Source organism: Delphinapterus leucas, chromosome 19 (assembly GCF_059928025.1).
Source record: "Delphinapterus leucas isolate spDelLeu-1000000601 "Yukka" chromosome 19, BTC_Dleu_Yukka2, whole genome shotgun sequence".
Classification (NCBI taxonomy): domain Eukaryota; kingdom Metazoa; phylum Chordata; class Mammalia; order Artiodactyla; family Monodontidae; genus Delphinapterus; species Delphinapterus leucas.
Window position 1 is genome coordinate 31,093,572 of NC_143147.1, and position 17,143 is coordinate 31,110,714.

Sequence of the window (17,143 nt, forward strand, 5' to 3'; positions counted from 1 at the left end):
CCCCGCCCCCGTCGACGGCCATACCACCCTGAACGCACCCGATCTCGTCTGATCTCGGAAGCTCAGCAGGGTCGGGCCTGGTTAGTACTTGGATGGGAGACCGCCTCGGCATACCGGGTGCTGTAGGCTTTTTGCCTCCCGCTCTGCCTTCTCCTTCACTCGCCCGCGGGCGGTGGCCGCCGGCTCCGCCCCCGCCGGGCCCCGCTGCAGGCCCCACCTCGTCAGGCCCCTCCCACCAGGTCGCGCGCGTGCGCGCGCGCTTCGGAACGGGCGCTGCCCGCCGGCCCGCCCGGCCGGGCGGCCAAAAGACGGCCCTGGAAGGCAGCCGCACCCCACACGCTCCCGGGGTGGCTGACCCGGACCCAGAATCCGCCGCGGGCCCGGTTGCCGTCCTTTCGGCCAGCGAGCCCCTCGACCTGCACCTGGCCGCCCCCACTGCCGCCCAGCCCCGGTGCCACCACCTGTGTGCCGGTGTGTCCCTCCGCAGCTCCCTCCGGCAAAAGCCCCGCCTCCGCCCTGTCGCCGCGGCCGGGTGCGGGAGCGGGATCGAGGGCAGGGGCCGCTTCCCCGGACCTGCCGGCCACCAGGGGCGGGCTCCTGAGCTCGGCGGGCCGTGTGCGGGCAAGGGTGGCCTGGCCGGGGCTGAGGGGCCGTGGCGACACAATGGCGGCCCCCAGTGGCTTCGGGCCAGCTGCTGTCGGCAGGATGGCCGGCCCGGGCTGCGGCTCGGCTGTGCCTAGCGCCGCGTGGGCGGGCAGGGGCGATGCCCAAGGGACCGCGGGCCCCGGGCCCTGAAGCCTCCGGGGCCACGTCCCTGTGAGCGACGTGCGGGATCTCGGGCGGGGCGCCAAGCGCCGAAGGCTTTGCTGGGTCGCGCCCGCCCTCGGCTGGGAGGGGGGGGTCAAACCCTCCGTCACCGCCCGATACCCGTGACCTCCGTTCCCCCTGCCTGGGCGGGCGACGGGGTCTTGCCGGGGCGGGCTGACCGCCAGGCTGGCGGTGAGGCGCAAGCGCCAGCGAAAGTGGGCCTCAAGAGGCAGCCCGCCGTCCCCGCCCCCGTCTACGGCCATACCACCCTGAACGCGCCCGATCTCGTCTGATCTCGGAAGCTAAGCAGGGTCGGGCCTGGTTAGTACTTGGATGGGAGACCGCCTGGGAATATCGGGTGCTGTAGGCTTTTTGCCTCCCGCTCCGCCTTCTCCTTCACTCGCCCGCGGGCCGTGGCCGCCGGCTCCGCCCGCGCCGGGCGCCGCTGCAGGCCCCACCTCGTTAGGCCCCTCCCACCAGGGCGCGCGCGCCCGCGTGCGACGGAAGGGGCGCTGCCCGCCGGCCCGCCCGCCGGGCTGCCAGAAGGCGGCCCTGGAAGGCAGCCGCACCCCAGAAGATCCCGGGGTGGCTGGCCCGGACCCAGAATCCGCCGCGGGCCCGGTTGCCGTCCTTTTGGCCAGCGAGCCCCTCGACCTGCACCTGGCCGCCCCCACTGCCGCCCAGCCTCGGTGCCGCCACCTGTGTGCCGGTGTGTCTCTCCACAGCTCCCTGCGGCAAAATCCCCGCCTCCACCGTGTCGCCGCCCCCGGGTGCGGGAGCGGGAACGAGGGCAGGGGCAGCTTCCCCGGGCCTGCCGTCCACCAGGGGCGGGCTCCTGAGCTCGGCGGGCCTTGTGCGGGCAAGGGAGGCCTGGCCGGGGTTGAGGGGCCGTGGCGACACGATGGCGGCCCCCAGTGGCTTCGGGCCAGCTGCTGTCGGGCAGGAGGGCCGGCCCGGGCTGCGGCCGGGCTGCGCCTTGCGCCGCGTGGGCGGGCAGAGGCGATGCCCAAGAGACCGGGGGCCCCGGGCCCTGAAGCCTCCGGGGCCACGTCCCTGTGAGCGACGGGCCGGATCTTGGGCGGGGCGCCAAGCGCCGAAGGGTTCGCTGGGTCACGCCCGCCCTCGGCTGGGAGGGGGTGGCCAAACCCTCCGCCTCCGCCACCGCCCGGTACCCGAGACCTCCGTTCCCCCTGCCTGGGCGGGCGACGGGGTCCTGCCGGGGCGGGCTGACCGCCAGGCTGGCGGTGAGGCGCAAGCGCCAGCGAAAGTGGGCCTCAAGAGGCAGCCCGCCGTCCCCGCCCCCGTCTACGGCCATACCACCCTGAACGCGCCCGATCTCGTCTGATCTGGGAACCTGAGCACGGTCGGGCCTGGTTAGTACTTGGATGGGAGACCGCCTGGGAATACCGGGTGCTGTAGGCTTTTTGCCTCCCGCTCCGCCTTCTCCTTTAACTCGCCCGCGGGCGGTGGCCGCCGGCTCCGCCCGCGCCGGGGCCCCGCTGCAGGCCCCGCCTCCTCAGGCCCCTCCCACCACGGCGCGCGCGCTGGAGGGGGCGCTCCCCGCCGGCCCGGTCCGCCAGGCGGCCAGAAGGCGGCCCTGGAAGGCAGCCGCACCCCAGACGCCCCCGGGGTGCCTGGCCGGGACCCAGGCTCCGCCGCGGGCCCGGTTGCCGACACTTCGGCCAGCGAGCCACTCGACCTGCACCTGGCCGCCCCCACCGGCGCCCCGCCCCGGTGCCGCCACCTGTGTGCCGGTGGGTGTGTCCCTCCACAGCTCCCTCCGGCAAAAGCCCCGCCCCCCTCCGTGTCGCCGCCGCGGCCGGGTACGGGAGCGGGATCGAGGGCAGGGGCCGCTTCCCCGGGCCTGCCGGCCGCCAGGGGCGGGCTCCTGAGCTCGGCGGGTGGTGTGCGGGCAAGGGTGGCCTCGCCGGGGCTGAGGGTCCGTGGCGACACGATGGTGGCTCCCAGTGGCTTCGGGCCAGCTGCTGTCGGGCAGGAGGGCCGGCCCGGGCTGCGGCTGGGCGGCGCCTAGCGCCGCGTGGGCGGGCAGGGGCGATGCCCAAGGGACCGCGGGCCCCGGGCCCTGAAGCCTCCGGGGCCACGTCCCTGTGAGCGACGGGCCGGATCTTGGGCGGGGCGCCAAGCGCCGAAGGGTTCGCTGGGTCACGCCCGCCCTCGGCTGGGAGGGGGTGGCCAAACCCTCCGCCTCCGCCACCGCCCGGTACCCGAGACCTCCGTTCCCCCTGCCTGGGCGGGCGACGGGGTCTTGCCGGGGCGGGCTGACCGCCAGGCTGGCGGTGAGGCGCAAGCGCCAGCGAAACTGGGCCTCAAGAAGCAGCCCGCGGTCCGCGCCCCCGTCGACGACCATACCACCCTGAACGCACCCGATCTCGTCTGATCTCAGAAGCTAAGCAGGGTCGGGCCTGGTTAGTACTTGGATGGGAGACCGCCTGGGAATACCGGGTGTTGTAGGCGTTTTGCCTCCCGCTCCGCCTTCTCCTTCACTCGCCCGCGGGCCGTGGCCGCCGGCTCCGGCCCCGCCGGGCCCCGCTGCAGGCCCCACCACGTCAGGACCCTCCCACCAGGGCGCGCGCGCGCGCGCGCGCTTCGGAAGGGGCGCTGCCCGCCGGCCTGGCCGGCCAGAAGGCGGCCCTGGAAGGCAGCCGCACCCCAGAAGATCCCGGGGTGGCTGGCCCGGACCCAGAATCCGCCGCGGGCCCGGTTGCCGTCCTTTCGGCCAGCGAGCCCCTCGACCTGCACCTGGCCGCTCCCACTGGCGCCCAGCCTCGGTGCCGCCACCTGTGTGCCGGTGTGTCCCTCCACAGCTCCCTCCGGCAAAAGCCCCGCCTCCGCCGTGTCGCCGCGGACGGGTGCGGGAGCGGGATCGAGGGCAGGGGCCGCTTCCCCGGGCCTGCCGGCCACCAGGGGGGGGCTCCTGAGCTCGGCGGGCGGTGTGCGGGCAAGGGTGGCCTGGCCGGGGCTGAGGGGCCGTGGTGACACGATGGCGGCCCCCAGTGGCTTCGGGCCAGCTGCTGTCGGGCAGGAGGGCCGGCCGGGGCTGCGGCTGGGCTGCGCCTAGCGCCGCGTGGGCGGGCAGGGGCGATGCCCAAGAGACCGCGGGCCCCGGGCCCTGAAGCCTCCGGGGCCACGTCCCTGTGAGCGACGTGCGGGATCTCGGGCGGGGCGCCAAGCGCCGAAGGCTTTGCTGGGTCGCGCCAGCCCTCGGCTGGGAGGGGGGGGTCAAACCCTCCGTCACAGCCCGATACCCGAGACCTCCGTTCCCCCTGCCTGGGCGGGCGACGGGGTCCTGCCGGGGCGGGCTGACCGCCAGGCTGGCGGTGAGGCGCAAGCGCCAGCGAAACTGGGCCTCAAGAGGCAGCCCGCGGTCCCCGCCCCCGTCGACGGCCATACCACCCTGAACGCGCCCGATCTCGTCTGATCTCGGAAGCTAAGCAGGGTCGGGCCTGGTTAGTACTTGGATGGGAGACCGCCTGGGAATACCGGGTGCTGTAGGCGTTTTGCCTCCCGCTCCGCCTTCTCCTTCACTCGCCCGCGGGCCGTGGCCGCCGGCTCCGCCCGCGCCGGGCGCCGCTGCAGGCCCCACCTCGTTAGGCCCCTCCCACCAGGGCGCGCGCGCCCGCGTGCGACGGAAGGGGCGCTGCCCGCCGGCCCGCCCGCCGGGCTGCCAGAAGGCGGCCCTGGAAGGCAGCCGCACCCCAGAAGATCCCGGGGTGGCTGGCCCGGACCCAGAATCCGCCGCGGGCCCGGTTGCCGTCCTTTCGGCCAGCGAGCCCCTCGACCTGCACCTGGCCGCCCCCACTGCCGCCCAGCCTCGGTGCCGCCACCTGTGTGCCGGTGTGTCTCTCCACAGCTCCCTGCGGCAAAATCCCCGCCTCCACCGTGTCGCCGCCCCCGGGTGCGGGAGCGGGAACGAGGGCAGGGGCAGCTTCCCCGGGCCTGCCGTCCACCAGGGGCGGGCTCCTGAGCTCGGCGGGCCTTGTGCGGGCAAGGGAGGCCTGGCCGGGGTTGAGGGGCCGTGGCGACACGATGGCGGCCCCCAGTGGCTTCGGGCCAGCTGCTGTCGGGCAGGAGGGCCGGCCCGGGCTGCGGCCGGGCTGCGCCTTGCGCCGCGTGGGCGGGCAGAGGCGATGCCCAAGAGACCGGGGGCCCCGGGCCCTGAAGCCTCCGGGGCCACGTCCCTGTGAGCGACGGGCCGGATCTTGGGCGGGGCGCCAAGCGCCGAAGGGTTCGCTGGGTCACGCCCGCCCTCGGCTGGGAGGGGGTGGCCAAACCCTCCGCCTCCGCCACCGCCCGGTACCCGAGACCTCCGTTCCCCCTGCCTGGGCGGGCGACGGGGTCCTGCCGGGGCGGGCTGACCGCCAGGCTGGCGGTGAGGCGCAAGCGCCAGCGAAAGTGGGCCTCAAGAGGCAGCCCGCCGTCCCCGCCCCCGTCTACGGCCATACCACCCTGAACGCGCCCGATCTCGTCTGATCTCGGAAGCTAAGCAGGGTCGGGCCTGGTTAGTACTTGGATGGGAGACCGCCTGGGAATACCGGGTGCTGTAGGCTTTTTGCCTCCCGCTCCGCCTTCTCCTTTAACTCGCCCGCGGGCGGGGGCCGCCGGCTCCGCCCGCGCCGGGGCCCCGCTGCAGGCCCCGCCTCCTCAGGCCCCTCCCACCACGGCGCGCGCGCCGGAGGGGGCGCTCCCCGCCGGCCCGGCCCGCCAGGCGGCCAGAAGGCGGCCCTGGAAGGCAGCCGCACCCCAGACGCCCCCGGGGTGCCTGGCCCGGACCCAGGCTCCGCCGCGGGCCCGGTTGCCGTCCCTTCGGCCAGCGAGCCCCTCGACCTGCACCTGGCCGCCCCCACCGGCGCCCCGCCCCGGTGCCGCCACCTGTGTGCCGGTGGGTGTGTCCCTCCACAGCTCCCTCCGGCAAAAGCCCCGCCCCCCGCCGTGTCGCCGCCGCGGCCGGGTGCGGGAGCGGGATCGAGGGCAGGGGCCGCTTCCCCGGGCCTGCCGGCCGCCAGGGGCGGGCTCCTGAGCTCGGCGGGTGGTGTGCGGGCAAGGGTGGCCTCGCCGGGGCTGAGGGGCCGTGGCGACACGATGGTGGCTCCCAGTGGCTTCGGGCCAGCTGCTGTCGGGCAGGAGGGCCGGCCCGGGCTGCGGCTGGGCGGCGCCTAGCGCCGCGTGATCGGGCAGGGGCGATGCCCAAGGGACCGCGGGCCCCGGGCCCTGAAGCCTCCGGGGCCACGTCCCTGTGAGCGACGGGCCGGATCTTGGGCGGGGCGCCAAGCGCCGAAGGGTTCGCTGGGTCACGCCCGCCCTCGGCTAGGAGGGGGTGGCCAAACCCTCCGCCTCCGCCACCGCCCGGTACCCGAGACCTCCGTTCCCCCTGCCTGGGCGGGCGACGGGGTCCTGCCGGGGCGGGCTGACCGCCAGGCTGGCGGTGAGGCGCAAGCGCCAGCGAAAGTGGGCCTCAAGAGGCAGCCCGCCGTCCCCGCCCCCGTCTACGGCCATACCACCCTGAACGCGCCCGATCTCGTCTGATCTGGGAACCTGAGCACGGTCGGGCCTGGTTAGTACTTGGATGGGAGACCGCCTGGGAATACCGGGTGCTGTAGGCTTTTTGCCTCCCGCTCCGCCTTCTCCTTTAACTCGCCCGCGGGCGGTGGCCGCCGGCTCCGCCCGCGCCGGGGCCCCGCTGCAGGCCCCGCCTCCTCAGGCCCCTCCCACCACGGCGCGCGCGCCGGAGGGGGCGCTCCCCGCCGGCCCGGTCCGCCAGGCGGCCAGAAGGCGGCCCTGGAAGGCAGCCGCACCCCAGATGCCCCCGGGGTGCCTGGCCGGGACCCAGGCTCCGCCGCGGGCCCGGTTGCCGACACTTCGGCCAGCGAGCCACTCGACCTGCACCTGGCCGCCCCCACCGGCGCCCCGCCCCGGTGCCGCCACCTGTGTGCCGGTGGGTGTGTCCCTCCACAGCTCCCTCCGGCAAAAGCCCCGCCCCCCTCCGTGTCGCCGCCGCGGCCGGGTACGGGAGCGGGATCGAGGGCAGGGGCCGCTTCCCCGGGCCTGCCGGCCGCCAGGGGCGGGCTCCTGAGCTCGGCGGGTGGTGTGCGGGCAAGGGTGGCCTCGCCGGGGCTGAGGGTCCGTGGCGACACGATGGTGGCTCCCAGTGGCTTCGGGCCAGCTGCTGTCGGGCAGGAGGGCCGGCCCGGGCTGCGGCTGGGCGGCGCCTAGCGCCGCGTGGGCGGGCAGGGGCGATGCCCAAGGGACCGCGGGCCCCGGGCCCTGAAGCCTCCGGGGCCACGTCCCTGTGAGCGACGGGCCGGATCTTGGGCGGGGCGCCAAGCGCCGAAAGGTTCGCTGGGTCACGCCCGCCCTCGGCTGGGAGGGGGTGGCCAAACCCTCCGCCTCCGCCACCGCCCGGTACCCGAGACCTCCGTTCCCCCTGCCTGGGCGGGCGACGGGGTCTTGCCGGGGCGGGCTGACCGCCAGGCTGGCGGTGAGGCGCAAGCGCCAGCGAAACTGGGCCTCAAGAAGCAGCCCGCGGTCCGCGCCCCCGTCGACGACCATACCACCCTGAACGCACCCGATCTCGTCTGATCTCAGAAGCTAAGCAGGGTCGGGCCTGGTTAGTACTTGGATGGGAGACCGCCTGGGAATACCGGGTGTTGTAGGCGTTTTGCCTCCCGCTCCGCCTTCTCCTTCACTCGCCCGCGGGCCGTGGCCGCCGGCTCCGCCCCCGCCGGGCCCCGCTGCAGGCCCCACCACGTCAGGACCCTCCCACCAGGGCGCGCGCGCGCGCGCGCGCTTCGGAAGGGGCGCTGCCCGCCGGCCTGGCCGGCCAGAAGGCGGCCCTGGAAGGCAGCCGCACCCCAGAAGATCCCGGGGTGGCTGGCCCGGACCCAGAATCCGCCGCGGGCCCGGTTGCCGTCCTTTCGGCCAGCGAGCCCCTCGACCTGCACCTGGCCGCCCCCACTGCCGCCCAGCCTCGGTGCCGCCACCTGTGTGCCGGTGTGTCTCTCCACAGCTCCCTGCGGCAAAATCCCCGCCTCCACCGTGTCGCCGCCCCCGGGTGCGGGAGCGGGAACGAGGGCAGGGGCAGCTTCCCCGGGCCTGCCGTCCACCAGGGGCGGGCTCCTGAGCTCGGCGGGCCTTGTGCGGGCAAGGGAGGCCTGGCCGGGGTTGAGGGGCCGTGGCGACACGATGGCGGCCCCCAGTGGCTTCGGGCCAGCTGCTGTCGGGCAGGAGGGCCGGCCCGGGCTGCGGCTGGGCGGCGCCTAGCGCCGCGTGATCGGGCAGGGGCGATGCCCAAGGGACCGCGGGCCCCGGGCCCTGAAGCCTCCGGGGCCACGTCCCTGTGAGCGACGGGCCGGATCTTGGGCGGGGCGCCAAGCGCCGAAGGGTTCGCTGGCTCACGCCCGCCCTCGGCTGGGAGGGGGTGGCCAAACCCTCCGCCTCCGCCACCGCCCGTTACCCGAGACCTCCGTTCCCCCTGCCTGGGCGGGCGACGGGGTCCTGCCGGGGCGGGCTGACCGCCAGGCTGGCGGTGAGGCGCAAGCGCCAGCGAAAGTGGGCCTCAAGAGGCAGCCCGCCGTCCCCGCCCCCGTCTACGGCCATACCACCCTGAACGCGCCCGATCTCGTCTGATCTGGGAACCTGAGCACGGTCGGGCCTGGTTAGTACTTGGATGGGAGACCGCCTGGGAATACCGGGTGCTGTAGGCTTTTTGCCTCCCGCTCCGCCTTCTCCTTTAACTCGCCCGCGGGCGGTGGCCGCCGGCTCCGCACGCGCCGGGGCCCCGCTGCAGGCCCCGCCTCCTCAGGCCCCTCCCACCACGGCGCGCGCGCCGGAGGGGGCGCTCCCCGCCGGCCCGGTCCGCCAGGCGGCCAGAAGGCGGCCCTGGAAGGCAGCCGCACCCCAGACGCCCCCGGGGTGCCTGGCCGGGACCCAGGCTCCGCCGCGGGCCCGGTTGCCGACCCTTCGGCCAGCGAGCCACTCGACCTGCACCTGGCCGCCCCCACCGGCGCCCCGCCCCGGTGCCGCCACCTGTGTGCCGGTGGGTGTGTCCCTCCACAGCTCCCTCCGGCAAAAGCCCCGCCCCCCGCCGTGTCGCCGCCGCGGCCGGGTGCGGGAGCGGGATCGAGGGCAGGGGCCGCTTCCCCGGGCCTGCCGGCCGCCAGGGGCGGGCTCCTGAGCTCGGCGGGTGGTGTGCGGGCAAGGGTGGCCTCGCCGGGGCTGAGGGGCCGTGGCGACACGATGGTGGCTCCCAGTGGCTTCGGGCCAGCTGCTGTCGGGCAGGAGGGCCGGCCCGGGCTGCGGCTGGGCGGCGCCTAGCGCCGCGTGGGCGGGCAGGGGCGATGCCCAAGGGACCGCGGGCCCCGGGCCCTGAAGCCTCCGGGGCCACGTCCCTGTGAGCGACGTGCGGGATCTCGGGCGTGGCGCCAAGCGCGGAAGGCTTTGCTGGGTCGCGCCAGCCCTCGGCTGGGAGGGGGGGGTCAAACCCTCCGTCACAGCCCGATACCCGAGACCTCCGTTCCCCCTGCCTGGGCGGGCGACGGGGTCCTGCCGGGGCGGGCTGACCGCCAGGCTGGCGGTGAGGCGCAAGCGCCAGCGAAACTGGGCCTCAAGAGGCAGCCCGCGGTCCCCGCCCCCGTCGACGGCCATACCACCCTGAACGCGCCCGATCTCGTCTGATCTCGGAAGCTAAGCAGGGTCGGGCCTGGTTAGTACTTGGATGGGAGACCGCCTGGGAATACCGGGTGCTGTAGGCGTTTTGCCTCCCGCTCCGCCTTCTCCTTCACTCGCCCGCGGGCCGTGGCCGCCGGCTCCGCCCGCGCCGGGCGCCGCTGCAGGCCCCACCTCGTTAGGCCCCTCCCACCAGGGCGCGCGCGCCCGCGTGCGACGGAAGGGGCGCTGCCCGCCGGCCCGCCCGCCGGGCTGCCAGAAGGCGGCCCTGGAAGGCAGCCGCACCCCAGAAGATCCCGGGGTGGCTGGCCCGGACCCAGAATCCGCCGCGGGCCCGGTTGCCGTCCTTTCGGCCAGCGAGCCCCTCGACCTGCACCTGGCCGCCCCCACTGCCGCCCAGCCTCGGTGCCGCCACCTGTGTGCCGGTGTGTCTCTCCACAGCTCCCTGCGGCAAAATCCCCGCCTCCACCGTGTCGCCGCCCCCGGGTGCGGGAGCGGGAACGAGGGCAGGGGCAGCTTCCCCGGGCCTGCCGTCCACCAGGGGCGGGCTCCTGAGCTCGGCGGGCCTTGTGCGGGCAAGGGAGGCCTGGCCGGGGTTGAGGGGCCGTGGCGACACGATGGCGGCCCCCAGTGGCTTCGGGCCAGCTGCTGTCGGGCAGGAGGGCCGGCCCGGGCTGCGGCTGGGCGGCGCCTAGCGCCGCGTGATCGGGCAGGGGCGATGCCCAAGGGACCGCGGGCCCCGGGCCCTGAAGCCTCCGGGGCCACGTCCCTGTGAGCGACGGGCCGGATCTTGGGCGGGGCGCCAAGCGCCGAAGGGTTCGCTGGCTCACGCCCGCCCTCGGCTGGGAGGGGGTGGCCAAACCCTCCGCCTCCGCCACCGCCCGTTACCCGAGACCTCCGTTCCCCCTGCCTGGGCGGGCGACGGGGTCCTGCCGGGGCGGGCTGACCGCCAGGCTGGCGGTGAGGCGCAAGCGCCAGCGAAAGTGGGCCTCAAGAGGCAGCCCGCCGTCCCCGCCCCCGTCTACGGCCATACCACCCTGAACGCGCCCGATCTCGTCTGATCTCGGAACCTGAGCACGGTCGGGCCTGGTTAGTACTTGGATGGGAGACCGCCTGGGAATACCGGGTGCTGTAGGCTTTTTGCCTCCCGCTCCGCCTTCTCCTTTAACTCGCCCGCGGGCGGTGGCCGCCGGCTCCGCCCGCGCCGGGGCCCGGCTGCAGGCCCCGCCTCCTCAGGCCCCTCCCACCACGGCGCGCGCGCCGGAGGGGGCGCTCCCCGCCGGCCCGGCCCGCCAGGCGGCCAGAAGGCGGCCCTGGAAGGCAGCCGCACCCCAGACGCCCCCGGGGTGCCTGGCCCGGACCCAGGCTCCGCCGCGGGCCCGGTTGCCGTCCCTTCGGCCAGCGAGCCCCTCGACCTGCACCTGGCCGCCCCCACCGGCGCCCCGCCCCGGTGCCGCCACCTGTGTGCCGGTGGGTGTGTCCCTCCACAGCTCCCTCCGGCAAAAGCCCCGCCCCCCGCCGTGTCGCCGCCGCGGCCGGGTGCGGGAGCGGGATCGAGGGCAGGGGCCGCTTCCCCGGGCCTGCCGGCCGCCAGGGGCGGGCTCCTGAGCTCGGCGGGTGGTGTGCGGGCAAGGGTGGCCTCGCCGGGGCTGAGGGGCCGTGGCGACACGATGGTGGCTCCCAGTGGCTTCGGGCCAGCTGCTGTCGGGCAGGAGGGCCGGCCCGGGCTGCGGCTGGGCGGCGCCTAGCGCCGCGTGGGCGGGCAGGGGCGATGCCCAAGGGACCGCGGGCCCCGGGCCCTGAAGCCTCCGGGGCCACGTCCCTGTGAGCGATGGGCCGGATCTTGGGCGGGGCGCCAAGCGCCGAAGGGTTCGCTGGGTCACGCCCGCCCTCGGCTGGGAGGGGGTGGCCAAACCCTCCGCCTCCGCCACCGCCCGGTACCCGAGACCTCCGTTCCCCCTGCCTGGGCGGGCGACGGGGTCCTGCCGGGGCGGGCTGACCGCCAGGCTGGCGGTGAGGCGCAAGCGCCAGCGAAAGTGGGCCTCAAGAGGCAGCCCGCCGTCCCCGCCCCCGTCTACGGCCATACCACCCTGAACGCGCCCGATCTCGTCTGATCTCGGAAGCTAAGCAGGGTCGGGCCTGGTTAGTACTTGGATGGGAGACCGCCTGGGAATACCGGGTGCTGTAGGCTTTTTGCCTCCCGCTCCGCCTTCTCCTTTAACTCGCCCGCGGGCGGTGGCCGCCGGCTCCGCCCGCGCCGGGGCCCCGCTGCAGGCCCCGCCTCCTCAGGCCCCTCCCACCACGGCGCGCTCGCCGGAGGGGGCGCTCCCCGCCGGCCCGGCCCGCCAGGCGGTCACAAGGCGGCCCTGGAAGGCAGCCGCACCCCAGACGCCCCCGGGGTGCCTGGCCCGGCCCAGGCTCCCCCGCGGGCCCGGTTGCCGACCCTTCGGCCAGCGAGCCCCTCGACCTGCACCTGGCCGCCCCCACCGGCGCCCCGCCCCGGTGCCGCCACCTGTGTGCCGGTGGGTGTGTCCCTCCACAGCTCCCTCCGGCAAAAGCCCCGCCCCCCGCCGTGTCGCCGCCGCGGCCTGGTGCGGGAGCGGGATCGAGGGCAGGGGCCGCTTCCCCGGGCCTGCCGGCCGCCAGGGGCGGGCTCCTGAGCTCGGCGGGTGGTGTGCGGGCAAGGGTGGCCTCGCCGGGGCTGAGGGGCCGTGGCGACACGATGGTGGCTCCCAGTGGCTTCGGGCCAGCTGCTGTCGGGCAGGAGGGCCGGCCCGGGCTGCGGCTGGGCTGCGCCTAGCGCCGCGTGGGCGGGCAGGGGCGATGCACAAGGGACCGCGGGCCCCGGGCCCTGAAGCCTCCGGGGCCACGTCCCTGTGAGCGACGGGCCGGATCTTGGGCGGGGCGCCAAGCGCCGAAGGGTTCGCTGGGTCACGCCCGCCCTCGGCTGGGAGGGGGTGGCCAAACCCTCCGCCTCCGCCACCGCCCGGTACCCGAGACCTCCGTTCCCCCTGCCTGGGCGGGCGACGGGTTCCTGCCGGGGCGGGCTGACCGCCAGGCTGGCGGTGAGGCGCAAGCGCCAGCGAAAGTGGGCCTCAAGAGGCAGCCCGCCGTCCCCGCCCCCGTCTACGGCCATACAACCCTGAACGCGCCCGATCTCGTCTGATCTCGGAAGCTAAGCAGGGTTGGGCCTGGTTAGTACTTGGATGGGAGACCGCCTGGGAATACCGGGTGCTGTAGGCTTTTTGCCTCCCGCTCCGCCTTCTCCTTTAACTCGCCCGCGGGCGGTGGCCGCCGGCTCCGCCCGCGCCGGGGCCCCGCTGCAGGCCCCGCCTCCTCAGGCCCCTCCCACCACGGCGCGCGCGCCGGAGGGGGCGCTCCCCGCCGGCCCGGCCCGCCAGGCGGCCAGAAGGCGGCCCTGGAAGGCAGCCGCACCCCAGACGCCCCCGGGGTGCCTGGCCCGGACCCAGGCTCCGCCGCGCGCCCTGTTGCCGTCCCTTCGGCCAGCGAGCCCCTCGACCTGCACCTGGCCGCCCCCACCGGCGCCCCGCCCCGGTGCCGCCACCTGTGTGCCGGTGGGTGTGTCCCTCCACAGCTCCCTCCGGCAAAAGCACCGCCCCCCGCCGTGTCGCCGCCGCGGCCGGGTGCGGGAGCGGGATCGAGGGCAGGGGCCGCTTCCCCGGGCCTGCCGGCCGCCAGGGGCGGGCTCCTGAGCTCGGCGGGTGGTGTGCGGGCAAGGGTGGCCTCGCCGGGGCTGAGGGGCCGTGGCGACACGATGGTGGCTCCCAGTGGCTTCGGGCCAGCTGCTGTCGGGCAGGAGGGCCGGCCCGGGCTGCGGCTGGGCGGCGCCTAGCGCCGCGTGGGCGGGCAGGGGCGATGCCCAAGGGACCGCGGGCCCCGGGCCCTGAAGCCTCCGGGGCCACGTCCCTGTGAGCGACGGGCCGGATCTTGGGCGGGGCGCCAAGCGCCGAAGGGTTCGCTGGGTCACGCCCGCCCTCGGCTGGGAGGGGGTGGCCAAACCCTCCGCCTCCGCCACCGCCCGGTACCCGAGACCTCCGTTCCCCCTGCCTGGGCGGGCGACGGGGTCCTGCCGGGGCGGGCTGACCGCCAGGCTGGTGGTGAGGCGCAAGCGCCAGCGAAAGTGGGCCTCAAGAGGCAGCCCGCCGTCCCCGCCCCCGTCTACGGCCATACCACCCTGAACGCGCCCGATCTCGTCTGATCTCGGAAGCTAAGCAGGGTCGGGCCTGGTTAGTACTTGGATGGGAGACCGCCTGGGAATACCGGGTGCTGTAGGCTTTTTGCCTCCCGCTCCGCCTTCTCCTTTAACTCGCCCGCGGGCGGTGGCCGCCGGCTCCGCCCGCGCCGGGGCCCCGCTGCAGGCCCCGCCTCCTCAGGCCCCTCCCACCACGGCGCGCGCGCCGGAGGGGGCGCTCCCCGCCGGCCCGGCCCACCAGGCGGTCACAAGGCGGCCCTGGAAGGCAGCCGCACCCCAGACGCCCCCGGGGTGCCTGGCCCGGCCCAGGCTCCCCCGCGGGCCCGGTTGCCGACCCTTCGGCCAGCGAGCCCCTCGACCTGCACCTGGCCGCCCCCACCGGCGCCCCGCCCCGGTGCCGCCACCTGTGTGCCGGTGGGTGTGTCCCTCCACAGCTCCCTCCGGCAAAAGGCCCGCCCCCCGCCGTGTCGCCGCCGCGGCCTGGTGCCGGAGCGGGATCGAGGGCAGGGGCCGCTTCCCCGGGCCTGCCGGCCGCCAGGGGCGGGCTCCTGAGCTCGGCGGGTGGTGTGCGGGCAAGGGTGGCCTCGCCGGGGCTGAGGGGCCGTGGCGACACGATGGTGGCTCCCAGTGGCTTCGGGCCAGCTGCTGTCGGGCAGGAGGGCCGGCCCGGGCTGCGGCTGGGCGGCGCCTAGCGCCGCGTGGGCGGGCAGGGGCGATGCCCAAGGGACCGCGGGCCCCGGGCCCTGAAGCCTCCGGGGCCACGTCCCTGTGAGCGACGGGCCGGATCTTGGGCGGGGCGCCAAGCGCCGAAGGGTTCGCTGGGTCACGCCCGCCCTCGGCTGGGAGGGGGTGGCCAAACCCTCCGCCTCCGCCACCGCCCGGTACCCGAGACCTCCGTTCCCCCTGCCTGGGCGGGCGACGGGGTCCTGCCGGGGCGGGCTGACCGCCAGGCTGGCGGTGAGGCGCAAGCGCCAGCGAAAGTGGGCCTCAAGAGGCAGCCCGCCGTCCCCGCCCCCGTCTACGGCCATACCACCCTGAACGCGCCCGATCTCGTCTGATCTCGGAAGCTAAGCAGGGTCGGGCCTGGTTAGTACTTGGATGGGAGACCGCCTGGGAATACCGGGTGTTGTAGGCGTTTTGCCTCCCGCTCCGCCTTCTCCTTCACTCGCCCGCGGGCCGTGGCCGCCGGCTCCGCCCCCGCCGGGCCCCGCTGCAGGCCCCACCACGTCAGGACCCTCCCACCAGGGCGCGCGCGCGCGCGCGCGCTTCGGAAGGGGCGCTGCCCGCCGGCCTGGCCGGCCAGAAGGCGGCCCTGGAAGGCAGCCGCACCCCAGAAGATCCCGGGGTGGCTGGCCCGGACCCAGAATCCGCCGCGGGCCCGGTTGCCGTCCTTTCGGCCAGCGAGCCCCTCGACCTGCACCTGGCCGCTCCCACTGGCGCCCAGCCTCGGTGCCGACACCTGTGTGCCGGTGTGTCCCTCCACAGCTCCCTCCGGCAAAAGCCCCGCCTCCGCCGTGTCGCCGCGGACGGGTGCGGGAGCGGGATCGAGGGCAGGGGCCGCTTCCCCGGGCCTGCCGGCCACCAGGGGGGGGCTCCTGAGCTCGGCGGGCGGTGTGCGGGCAAGGGTGGCCTGGCCGGGGCTGAGGGGCCGTGGTGACACGATGGCGGCCCCCAGTGGCTTCGGGCCAGCTGCTGTCGGGCAGGAGGGCCGGCCGGGGCTGCGGCTGGGCTGCGCCTAGCGCCGCGTGGGCGGGCAGGGGCGATGCCCAAGAGACCGCGGGCCCCGGGCCCTGAAGCCTCCGGGGCCACGTCCCTGTGAGCGACGTGCGGGATCTCGGGCGGGGCGCCAAGCGCCGAAGGCTTTGCTGGGTCGCGCCCGCCCTCGGCTGGGAGGGGGGGGGGTCAAACCCTCCGCCACCGCCCGATACCCGAGACCTCCGTTCCCCCTGCCTGGGCGGGCGACGGGGTCCTGCCGGGGCGGGCTGACCGCCAGGCTGGCAGTGAGGCGCAAGCGCCAGCGAAACTGGGCCTCAAGAGGCAGCCCGCGGTCCCCGCCCCCGTCGACGGCCATACCACCCTGAACGCACCCGATCTCGTCTGATCTCGGAAGCTAAGCAGGGTCGGGCCTGGTTAGTACTTGGATGGGAGCCCGCCTCGGCATACCGGGTGCTGTAGGCTTTTTGCCTCCCGCTCTGCCTTCTCCTTCACTCGCCCGCGGGCGGTGGCCGCCGGCTCCGCCCCCGCCGGGCCCCGCTGCAGGCCCCACCTCGTCAGGCCCCTCCCACCAGGTCGCGCGCGTGCGCGCGCGCTTCGGAACGGGCGCTGCCCGCCGGCCCGCCCGGCCGGGCGGCCAAAAGACGGCCCTGGAAGGCAGCCGCACCCCACACGCTCCCGGGGTGGCTGACCCGGACCCAGAATCCGCCGCGGGCCCGGTTGCCGTCCTTTCGGCCAGCGAGCCCCTCGACCTGCACCTGGCCGCCCCCACTGCCGCCCAGCCCCGGTGCCACCACCTGTGTGCCGGTGTGTCCCTCCGCAGCTCCCTCCGGCAAAAGCCCCGCCTCCGCCCTGTCGCCGCGGCCGGGTGCGGGAGCGGGATCGAGGGCAGGGGCCGCTTCCCCGGACCTGCCGGCCACCAGGGGCGGGCTCCTGAGCTCGGCGGGCCGTGTGCGGGCAAGGGTGGCCTGGCCGGGGCTGAGGGGCCGTGGCGACACAATGGCGGCCCCCAGTGGCTTCGGGCCAGCTGCTGTCGGCAGGATGGCCGGCCCGGGCTGCGGCTCGGCTGTGCCTAGCGCCGCGTGGGCGGGCAGGGGCGATGCCCAAGGGACCGCGGGCCCCGGGCCCTGAAGCCTCCGGGGCCACGTCCCTGTGAGCGACGTGCGGGATCTCGGGCGGGGCGCCAAGCGCCGAAGGCTTTGCTGGGTCGCGCCAGCCCTCGGCTGGGAGGGGGGGGTCAAACCCTCCGTCACAGCCCGATACCCGAGACCTCCGTTCCCCCTGCCTGGGCGGGCGACGGGGTCCTGCCGGGGCGGGCTGACCGCCAGGCTGGCGGTGAGGCGCAAGCGCCAGCGAAACTGGGCCTCAAGAGGCAGCCCGCGGTCCCCGCCCCCGTCGACGGCCATACCACCCTGAACGCGCCCGATCTCGTCTGATCTCGGAAGCTAAGCAGGGTCGGGCCTGGTTAGTACTTGGATGGGAGACCGCCTGGGAATACCGGGTGCTGTAGGCGTTTTGCCTCCCGCTCCGCCTTCTCCTTCACTCGCCCGCGGGCCGTGGCCGCCGGCTCCGCCCGCGCCGGGCGCCGCTGCAGGCCCCACCTCGTTAGGCCCCTCCCACCAGGGCGCGCGCGCCCGCGTGCGACGGAAGGGGCGCTGCCCGCCGGCCCGCCCGCCGGGCTGCCAGAAGGCGGCCCTGGAAGGCAGCCGCACCCCAGAAGATCCCGGG

General features: G+C 76.2%; 12 non-coding genes and 5 pseudogenes across 12 annotated transcripts; all 17 read left to right on the plus strand.

Annotated features, from left to right (window-relative positions):
* Nucleotides 1-10: 10 nt before the first annotated feature.
* Nucleotides 11-129, plus strand: LOC149746507 (5S ribosomal RNA; annotated as a pseudogene).
* A 929-nt stretch (nucleotides 130-1,058) lies between these two features.
* On the plus strand, nucleotides 1,059-1,177 carry LOC149746508 (5S ribosomal RNA). Its single transcript, XR_016389725.1, has one exon. It is a non-coding gene; the product is annotated as a 5S ribosomal RNA (ribosomal RNA).
* A 933-nt stretch (nucleotides 1,178-2,110) lies between these two features.
* On the plus strand, nucleotides 2,111-2,229 carry LOC149746509 (5S ribosomal RNA; annotated as a pseudogene).
* Nucleotides 2,230-3,163: 934 nt separating this feature from the next.
* LOC149746510 (5S ribosomal RNA) lies at nucleotides 3,164-3,282 on the plus strand. Its single transcript, XR_016390361.1, has one exon. It is a non-coding gene; the product is annotated as a 5S ribosomal RNA (ribosomal RNA).
* Nucleotides 3,283-4,204: 922 nt separating this feature from the next.
* Nucleotides 4,205-4,323, plus strand: LOC149746511 (5S ribosomal RNA). Its single transcript, XR_016390185.1, has one exon. It is a non-coding gene; the product is annotated as a 5S ribosomal RNA (ribosomal RNA).
* Nucleotides 4,324-5,256: 933 nt separating this feature from the next.
* On the plus strand, nucleotides 5,257-5,375 carry LOC149746512 (5S ribosomal RNA). The gene has a single exon (XR_016389529.1). It is a non-coding gene; the product is annotated as a 5S ribosomal RNA (ribosomal RNA).
* A 934-nt stretch (nucleotides 5,376-6,309) lies between these two features.
* Nucleotides 6,310-6,428, plus strand: LOC149746513 (5S ribosomal RNA; annotated as a pseudogene).
* Nucleotides 6,429-7,362: 934 nt separating this feature from the next.
* LOC149746514 (5S ribosomal RNA) lies at nucleotides 7,363-7,481 on the plus strand. The gene has a single exon (XR_016390362.1). It is a non-coding gene; the product is annotated as a 5S ribosomal RNA (ribosomal RNA).
* A 928-nt stretch (nucleotides 7,482-8,409) lies between these two features.
* Nucleotides 8,410-8,528, plus strand: LOC149746515 (5S ribosomal RNA; annotated as a pseudogene).
* A 928-nt stretch (nucleotides 8,529-9,456) lies between these two features.
* On the plus strand, nucleotides 9,457-9,575 carry LOC149746516 (5S ribosomal RNA). The gene has a single exon (XR_016390186.1). It is a non-coding gene; the product is annotated as a 5S ribosomal RNA (ribosomal RNA).
* Nucleotides 9,576-10,508: 933 nt separating this feature from the next.
* Nucleotides 10,509-10,627, plus strand: LOC149746517 (5S ribosomal RNA; annotated as a pseudogene).
* Nucleotides 10,628-11,561: 934 nt separating this feature from the next.
* Nucleotides 11,562-11,680, plus strand: LOC149746518 (5S ribosomal RNA). The gene has a single exon (XR_016389530.1). It is a non-coding gene; the product is annotated as a 5S ribosomal RNA (ribosomal RNA).
* A 933-nt stretch (nucleotides 11,681-12,613) lies between these two features.
* LOC149746519 (5S ribosomal RNA) lies at nucleotides 12,614-12,732 on the plus strand. The gene has a single exon (XR_016390181.1). It is a non-coding gene; the product is annotated as a 5S ribosomal RNA (ribosomal RNA).
* A 934-nt stretch (nucleotides 12,733-13,666) lies between these two features.
* Nucleotides 13,667-13,785, plus strand: LOC149746520 (5S ribosomal RNA). Its single transcript, XR_016389531.1, has one exon. It is a non-coding gene; the product is annotated as a 5S ribosomal RNA (ribosomal RNA).
* Nucleotides 13,786-14,718: 933 nt separating this feature from the next.
* Nucleotides 14,719-14,837, plus strand: LOC149746521 (5S ribosomal RNA). The gene has a single exon (XR_016390076.1). It is a non-coding gene; the product is annotated as a 5S ribosomal RNA (ribosomal RNA).
* A 924-nt stretch (nucleotides 14,838-15,761) lies between these two features.
* On the plus strand, nucleotides 15,762-15,880 carry LOC149746522 (5S ribosomal RNA). The gene has a single exon (XR_016390412.1). It is a non-coding gene; the product is annotated as a 5S ribosomal RNA (ribosomal RNA).
* Nucleotides 15,881-16,809: 929 nt separating this feature from the next.
* LOC149746523 (5S ribosomal RNA) lies at nucleotides 16,810-16,928 on the plus strand. The gene has a single exon (XR_016390187.1). It is a non-coding gene; the product is annotated as a 5S ribosomal RNA (ribosomal RNA).
* The last annotated feature ends 215 nt before the right edge of the window (nucleotides 16,929-17,143 follow it).